General features: G+C 37.6%; 1 long non-coding RNA gene and 1 pseudogene across 1 annotated transcript; both read right to left on the reverse strand.

Moving 5' to 3' along the window:
- Positions 1 to 631: 631 nt before the first annotated feature.
- LOC136458640 (uncharacterized) lies at positions 632 to 1,732 on the reverse strand. The gene is made up of 3 exons (XR_010760032.1): positions 1,593 to 1,732; positions 1,110 to 1,298; positions 632 to 854 (listed from the first exon to the last, which is right to left on the reverse strand). It is a non-coding gene; the product is annotated as an uncharacterized lncRNA (long non-coding RNA).
- A 163-nt stretch (positions 1,733 to 1,895) lies between these two features.
- Positions 1,896 to 6,216, reverse strand: LOC136460828 (uncharacterized; annotated as a pseudogene).
- Between the last annotated feature and the right edge of the window lie 1,026 nt (positions 6,217 to 7,242).

A 7,242-nucleotide genomic window follows, 5' to 3' on the forward strand; every position in this document is an offset into this window, starting at 1 on the left:
TCATTAACACTACTAAATTTTGACCCTGTTGCATCGGTCAATTTTTGATGTTATAGGTCTAAAATAGATGCAATAGTTCGGTTTCGCATCAATTTCTCGTTTGATGCCAGCCGATGCAAGTGGTCTTGATGCAATAGCCTTTCGCATCGGTTACTTGTGGTTGATGCGAGAAGCAGCTATTGCATCGTCCATCCATTGTCTCTTGCATCAAAATTGAGAGATGCAATAGCTTATTGCATCCAAATCATGTTGATGCAATACATCTATTGCAACGGCTATCGTTCGATGCAATAGACTATATTGCATCCATATTAGGTTCAATGCTATATAATCTATTGCATCACCATTTTGATTCGATGCAAGAGGTTCTATTGCATCATCATTTTGGTTCGATGCAATATGAACTATTGCATCGACGTTATGTTCGATGCAATTCAAACTATTGCATCAACATGTGGTTAGATGCAATACAAACTATCACATCGACATGAGCTTGGATGCAATACAAACTATTGCATCGACATGAGATTTGAAGGGCAACCAATTATTGCATCAAATTCATTGCATAGAAATTCATAAAATTACAAAATTCAATGGCACAAAAAGGCAATCATATTAATAACTTGGATCATAAGCATTCAATAGTTTGTACAATGTAAGGAAGTCAAATGCCTTCCTGTTTCCAAATAGGTAATTGCAAAGTTGAACTGCATTACAAACCACTAACTTATGCTACAAATAGGCAATCATAAACAAAAATACATGTCTCTTAGCACAGATCAACATGACATCTTTCTCGTTGCACAATATTTGATTCATTTCAGCTTGCCAAGACTCCCTCAAGGTTGATCTTCCTGAAAAAGTCAAAATGACATGCATTAGTAATATATATAGTTGATCACACAGTTGGAATCAAACATAGACAACACATGATGACAACAATATTTTTGGGTTTAACAAATAGAATGGATACTGAAGCCGAACTATAAACACATAAGGCATGAACTCCTGATTGCTCATGTTAAGTGAACAAACATACATGTATAAGTGAACAAAGTTCATGTTAATAATCTGGACAACAACTTAAAATGACACCTGATTGCTCATACCTTTCCTCCTTTCTTTCTGCATTGTAGCTTTTTATTTGCAGCAATATTCCTCAGTGTTTGTGATGTAATAAATGTCACTGTCTCATTACTATCTTTATCATTTGGGAAAAGTGATATGTTGGCGCTGCGAGTGAGGCGACTAGGTTGGATACTCTTCTGTTTGCTCAACAATACACTGTCTGGTACAGTCTGTAAAAACCAGAAGATTTGAAGGAGCAATCACCACTTAGCAATTCTAAGAATCTGTTCAACTGCAGGCAGTGTTTTCCAAAATGCTAAACGGTAAACAGTCGGTCACCTACCGTTTAGCCATTATTCGGACAAAACGTCCCATTAAACGGGCTAAATGGCCAATTAAACGGGGTAAACGGGTGATTAAACGGAAACGACGCAGCACCGTGTAGCGTTTACACGGTGTTTAAATGGGCTAAATGACCGTTTAGGCGAACAGTGACTGCAAGTGATAATTTTGAAGTATATTACCTGTTGCACATGTTCTGATCCTTGGATGGGAGTCGGAACAACAACAGGTTCATTATGTGTGGGCAGGGCAGATTCTGTACCAGCCTTCATATTTTAAAAAAAGATTCACACATTATGTTAGATTAAATGTAGGTATCCATTACATCGCAGTTTGCATTTATCAAAAAATAATACATGTGCTAAATCTGCACCTTCATTTCCACTAACCATATTTTCTGCAAAGCTGAGGGGCTGTTGTGGTTGGTGAAGCATTCTTGCATTGGAGTTATAAGGAGAAACATTAGCAATTAAGCTTTACTAAAATCAATGATGTTGGTAACAATTAAGAAGTAGTATTATTACCAAAGGCGGTGCTTGATTGTGTTGTTTGATTAGTAAAAAAAACTCTTGCCTTAGTTCTTCTCTAATCTTGCTACTTGTACTCTCCCGTTGATGTTGCAGCTGCTGAATTTTTTCCTTGTCGCTCTCCCTCTCAGCGGCTTGAACGGTAAGCTTTTCTTTTAACTTCTCTACCTCAGCTTGCATCTCACTATTCTTCTGTTGGGCTGCTGCTGCTAATGCAGATGCACGAGCTTGCTCTTCAATTCGTTCATTCATTAGTTGGCTTTGGGTCGGATACTTTGCCAAGTATCCATGTCCAGGACCTTTCCTGCTCCTGCATCCAGTGGTTTCCTTGTAGGTTTCATGAAGAATGTGCCCTTCTTGTTCTTTTAAAATCACAGAAGCTTCCAACTCAATTCTCTCTGCAATTTTGGAGAAGGCGCTTTCCTAAATTTAAGAACACAATTAGTGTTTTCAACTTTAGCAAGTAGCAACAACAGTTCCAGTTCAAGTATAATAAGAATTAGGTAAAATGGATACTTTGGAAATCAAACTGTATCAGTTAGATTCATGTACTGATTACTTCCTCAAAAAATCCAAGTCCATGTTAATCATGCAAATATGATTCCTAGCAAAGCATGTTGAGAGGTAAAAAGCAATGGACAGTTGAACTCTAGCATTTTAGAGATATGTATGACATTGGAGATAAATGAATAAAACATGTTATGAGAACATACATCACTGGACACTCGTTTACCGAGTAGCCCAACTCTATTCAAATCACTTTAAAGAACATAATTAACTACATAAAGCATCTAACATAAGCAACTTGCTTTCCAGCAAGTTCCCAGAAATCTGGGCATGCAATGGCTGTACAGAAAATAAATCATATCTGGAGATATACAAGTCCAAATGACTTGCAAGAGGACATTCTGGAAATCTTATAAAATTCTCGAGATTTCATCTTCATACATCAAAGCATGATTCAGAACTTAAGTACTTCGAAATAGCAGAATTACAGAAACTACTCTGCTGAAACAGAGAGCACCCAAAAACTGGGAGGTAACTTCAAACAGCTATAACTTTCAAACCACTAGGCCAAATGACCTCAAATTTGAACAGCAGCTAGATATGACAATTATCTTCGACTTTGGTATTCACAAGTTTCCCAGGAAACCAACTTATCAAGGTGAACTTCTCTAAGTCCCCAGATCTGTCCAGCTGGGACCAACATCTCACTTAAAGAATTAACGATGTTCCAAACTTACATTGGGACCATACCAACCATATCATGGCAACATACATAACTCATGGACACCAGAAAATATGATGGCCATCATAAAATAAAATTATTTGATGCTTTTCTAAATTTAAATAGATACAAGGATGCATAAAAGACCATATACAAGACCTGCATAGAAAATTCTACAAAAATTACAGCAGCTACCATATGCTATCAGGAGACCACAGAAAAAGTTTGGAAGCATTTGGCTCATCCAAACTTGCTATACAAAAAAGAACAGGTGGCACAGCTGAAAATAGCATAAATAAGAAACTAAAGATAGGATTGCCAAACCCAACACAAGGACAAGGAGATGATGACCTTTTATCACCCAATCAGGGCATGTACAACCATCAATATAATAATTATGTTATATATAATTGCAACATCACTAAGTACTAATGAACAAAGTAGCACTTACATATATTTCCTTAGCAGCATCAGAAGACCATCGGCCCTCCTTGGTGCGTGTACTCCTCCAAAATGTCAAACCATCTGGCTCTTCACCAGTCTCCAGGTTTCTCTAAGATGTGAAAATTGAACATTGTTACTGTTTAGGTAAAAAATAAAAGAAGAAGATTAGGTTCCATATCATTACCTGCTCATAACTAACTTGTGAAAAAGGTTTTGATCCTGTAAGATGTATTGTCTGTCGATGCTGCGAATTGCTAGAGTTTGTGGTGCTTATTTGCTAATATGATATGTTAGTTGCACTACAAAAATACAGACAATAAACACATATATGTCAGAGGCTTGGAACCTGGAATTTGTCACTTCCAAAATACAACACCAAGTAGTGCCACTCCATAATGTCCAAATCATCTGGCTTATGTCTCATTCTTTCATAATAACTATTGTATGCCTTGTATGTGGCACTCAATTGAGCTCACCATCCTTTGTAACGATACTTTGCAATCTTCCATATCCTAGCCTTCTCATCATCATTGTTGTCAATGTTCCACCTAACCTGTAGAAAAGGGATACCAACAAATTGTGAACAAATAAGATATTACAAAGAATTAATTTATCATATGCGGGAGCAAGACTAACATACCATTATATCTCATGCTATTTTATCTTTAACAATCTGCTTGACATCTCCCCACTTTTTAACTCCAATAAGTGGAGTCCTTTTTCTTGTAAACCAAACTATTTCATCAACAAACCCGCGATAGTTATCTCCTATAGGACCGCCTTTCGTGGATGAGAAATCTATACTAAGTTTCTCAGTGCCAAGTTTAAATCTCTTAGCTTCGACCGATAAACCTTTCAAGGTTCCACGTTCAATTTTTCTCTTGTCGCCAACCCCTACTGTAAAATTGATGTTATAAAATGGAACGTATGTTAACATTATAAATCAGCATTTTTATGTTATAGTAATGTATGAACACTCTGAACCATTGCATACCTTTCTGAGAGGCCTTTGGCCTACGAGCATGAGCTGGAAACTACATTGGTGTTGCGCTATTGTCACCACTTCCGTCTTCTTCAATGGTTTCATCATCTAAATATGCGTCTGCACATACAAAAAAGTGAAAGTACACAGTTACAATGGAGTTGGAATATATATATATATATATATATATATATATATATATATATATATATATATATATATATAAATGCTTCCACTAATGCCAAGATAAAACAAAATCATATTACATATATCTTGAAGAAGCCCTTCCCTCATCAACCATTCTTTATATGTTGCAACAGTATTCAGCCGGGTGTCATCCTTAAATTCTGCTAGATGCATATATAGATGTTATATATATAGTGTTGGTTTTAGATCAGTAACTAAAAATCATTGAGATGTATTTTTCTAGTACATTAGTACTTGGGTTGTTTTCATCCTGTGGCAGCTTATTGGGCCACACCTTGTACGCATCAATGTCTTCATCCTGAATTCCATTTCCACTAACTTCCTCTTGTGTACTACGTTGCTTAATCGGTGTGATTGCATATTCTCCTTCCTGATCTACCTGAGTTGTTGAAACTGCTATCCTAATTGTCTTCTCTTCTGTACAAACTTCTATCATTGTCAATGCATCTTCTTCGTAATCTATACGCTGCAGCAAAGCTCTATCGTTGCCACATCTCTTCATATAGTACATGAAGTCCCTAGTAGAATAACCCAACTTAACTTTGTACTTTAATAAGTTGGCAAAGGTAATTCTAGCACGGTCAATGTCCAATATGGCACGTTGCTGGTCCTTGGGTCCCCCCGAGAAATCAATAAATACTTTCCATCTATCTCCCATTTTCTCGTGTGTTTTCCTATAAAATATTTTAACTTCATTCAATAAATTTATCTTATGATTGTAAAATCAATTAATGACTACAATATGGCAAATTCCTAACAATTTTGGGAACAAACCATATAAAATTATTCACTGCAATATGGTCAATTTATGTATGATCAGTACCTCAATTTTCAAATTTACCCAATATCTAAATTGTTCTTTCAATAGAAACAGTAGTGTTATAACATCATGTGTGCACTTATCCTATCTCTTCCCAGGAAACACAAGCATACCCCAGTTGTATCACATCCAACCAATTATAATTGAAAGCTTAAAACTACAAAGATTTTTAAATCATCAACTCAACCACCACAATTTCTTGAAAATAATGACGGATAATTGAATTTTTTTAAACAGAGTTCAATTAATTAATTAATTGACCAACCAATTAATTGACGGAAATTCTCCAACCAGCACATAAACTGCATATCGACAGGTATCTGGGTTGGTCATCTTTTTGCTTCTCGGGTCCATCTTGTCGACGATGAGGTGTGTCTATGACACCTTCAGGGCTGGACCGCATGGAGAACCTCCTGCTGGACGGAGGAGATGGCGAGCTCATGGAGGGAGGAGATGACAACCTCTTGGACGGAGTAGACAGCGACCTCCTGGTAGGCGGCGGCGACAGTGACCTCCTGGTACACGGCCTCCGCGGAGGCGGCGACAGCGGCAACTTACCGGTAGTAGACGACGACGGCACGTGTTTGGTCTTCTCCATTGCGCCTCGGAGTGGAGAAGATGCGATGGAAAGAACCGCTAGGTTGGGGGCATCGGCTCCTCTTCTACCGTGATGCAGATTAGTAGGAATATAAACCATGTATTAGGGAGGGAGAGTAATTAGCGGCCCAGGTTGTTTTTTCGTGGGAGGAGGGCGCACGCTATGGAAATTTTCACGGTTTTGGGAATTTTGAGCGCCAGGTTTCGCAGACGTGATGCGGACTATAGTAAAAAGTAATAAATAAAAAACAGTTCCTGATGTGAAATAAATAAGAGAAAATATAGAAAATTGTAAATAGGTTTTAAAATAGTTTTAATAATTATACATAGATTTGTAAAAATAATTAACAAATATACTAATCTAATTACATGATTTATTTTTGTATTTGTGTGATTTATTTGTACTTTTTCTAATACTTGTGTGACTTATTTTTTTACATTCTATAATTTTAAGATAATTACATCATATTTAGAAAAATAATAAAATGATAGTACATGATTTTGTATTGGAACAATAAACTATTTTCGAATTCACTTAGGCCTTTTTTTCTCTTTGTATCATTGTTCATGGTGGGACGCCCTCAGCTGCAAGTGTCGTCATGGTGGTCTTTGTCGCTATATTTGAGTTCCATGATGAGAACCTAGCTCACTCCAAGTCTTGGTGCATCGGTAGCGGCAGCATCCAGGGCTGGGGATGAAGCACCGGTAACAGGGCACCAACATAGTCTTGCTGCCGAGTCGACTAGGGGTGTTGTTGTTATATGCTTAGGTGCTTGTCGCCTCGCTCATGTTTCGAGATCCGCTGTGGCAGGGGCCATAGTTGGCATGTCAGGGGTATGACGCCAATGTTGTGAGATCCGATGTTGTTGTTGGGTGCGATTTGGCGGTGGCTTTGCTACGAGGTTGTGCTCAATGTTGGTGCATCTTTGATGAGAATAAGAGCAACATTAAAGGACGCGCTCTTGCGCACGAGGATCAAATCACTATGTTTCCATAATTGGTGTCTAGGCTGGGCTCGATTGATGGT

The sequence above is a fragment of the Miscanthus floridulus genome, chromosome 6 (genome assembly GCF_019320115.1).
Source record: "Miscanthus floridulus cultivar M001 chromosome 6, ASM1932011v1, whole genome shotgun sequence".
Classification (NCBI taxonomy): domain Eukaryota; kingdom Viridiplantae; phylum Streptophyta; class Magnoliopsida; order Poales; family Poaceae; genus Miscanthus; species Miscanthus floridulus.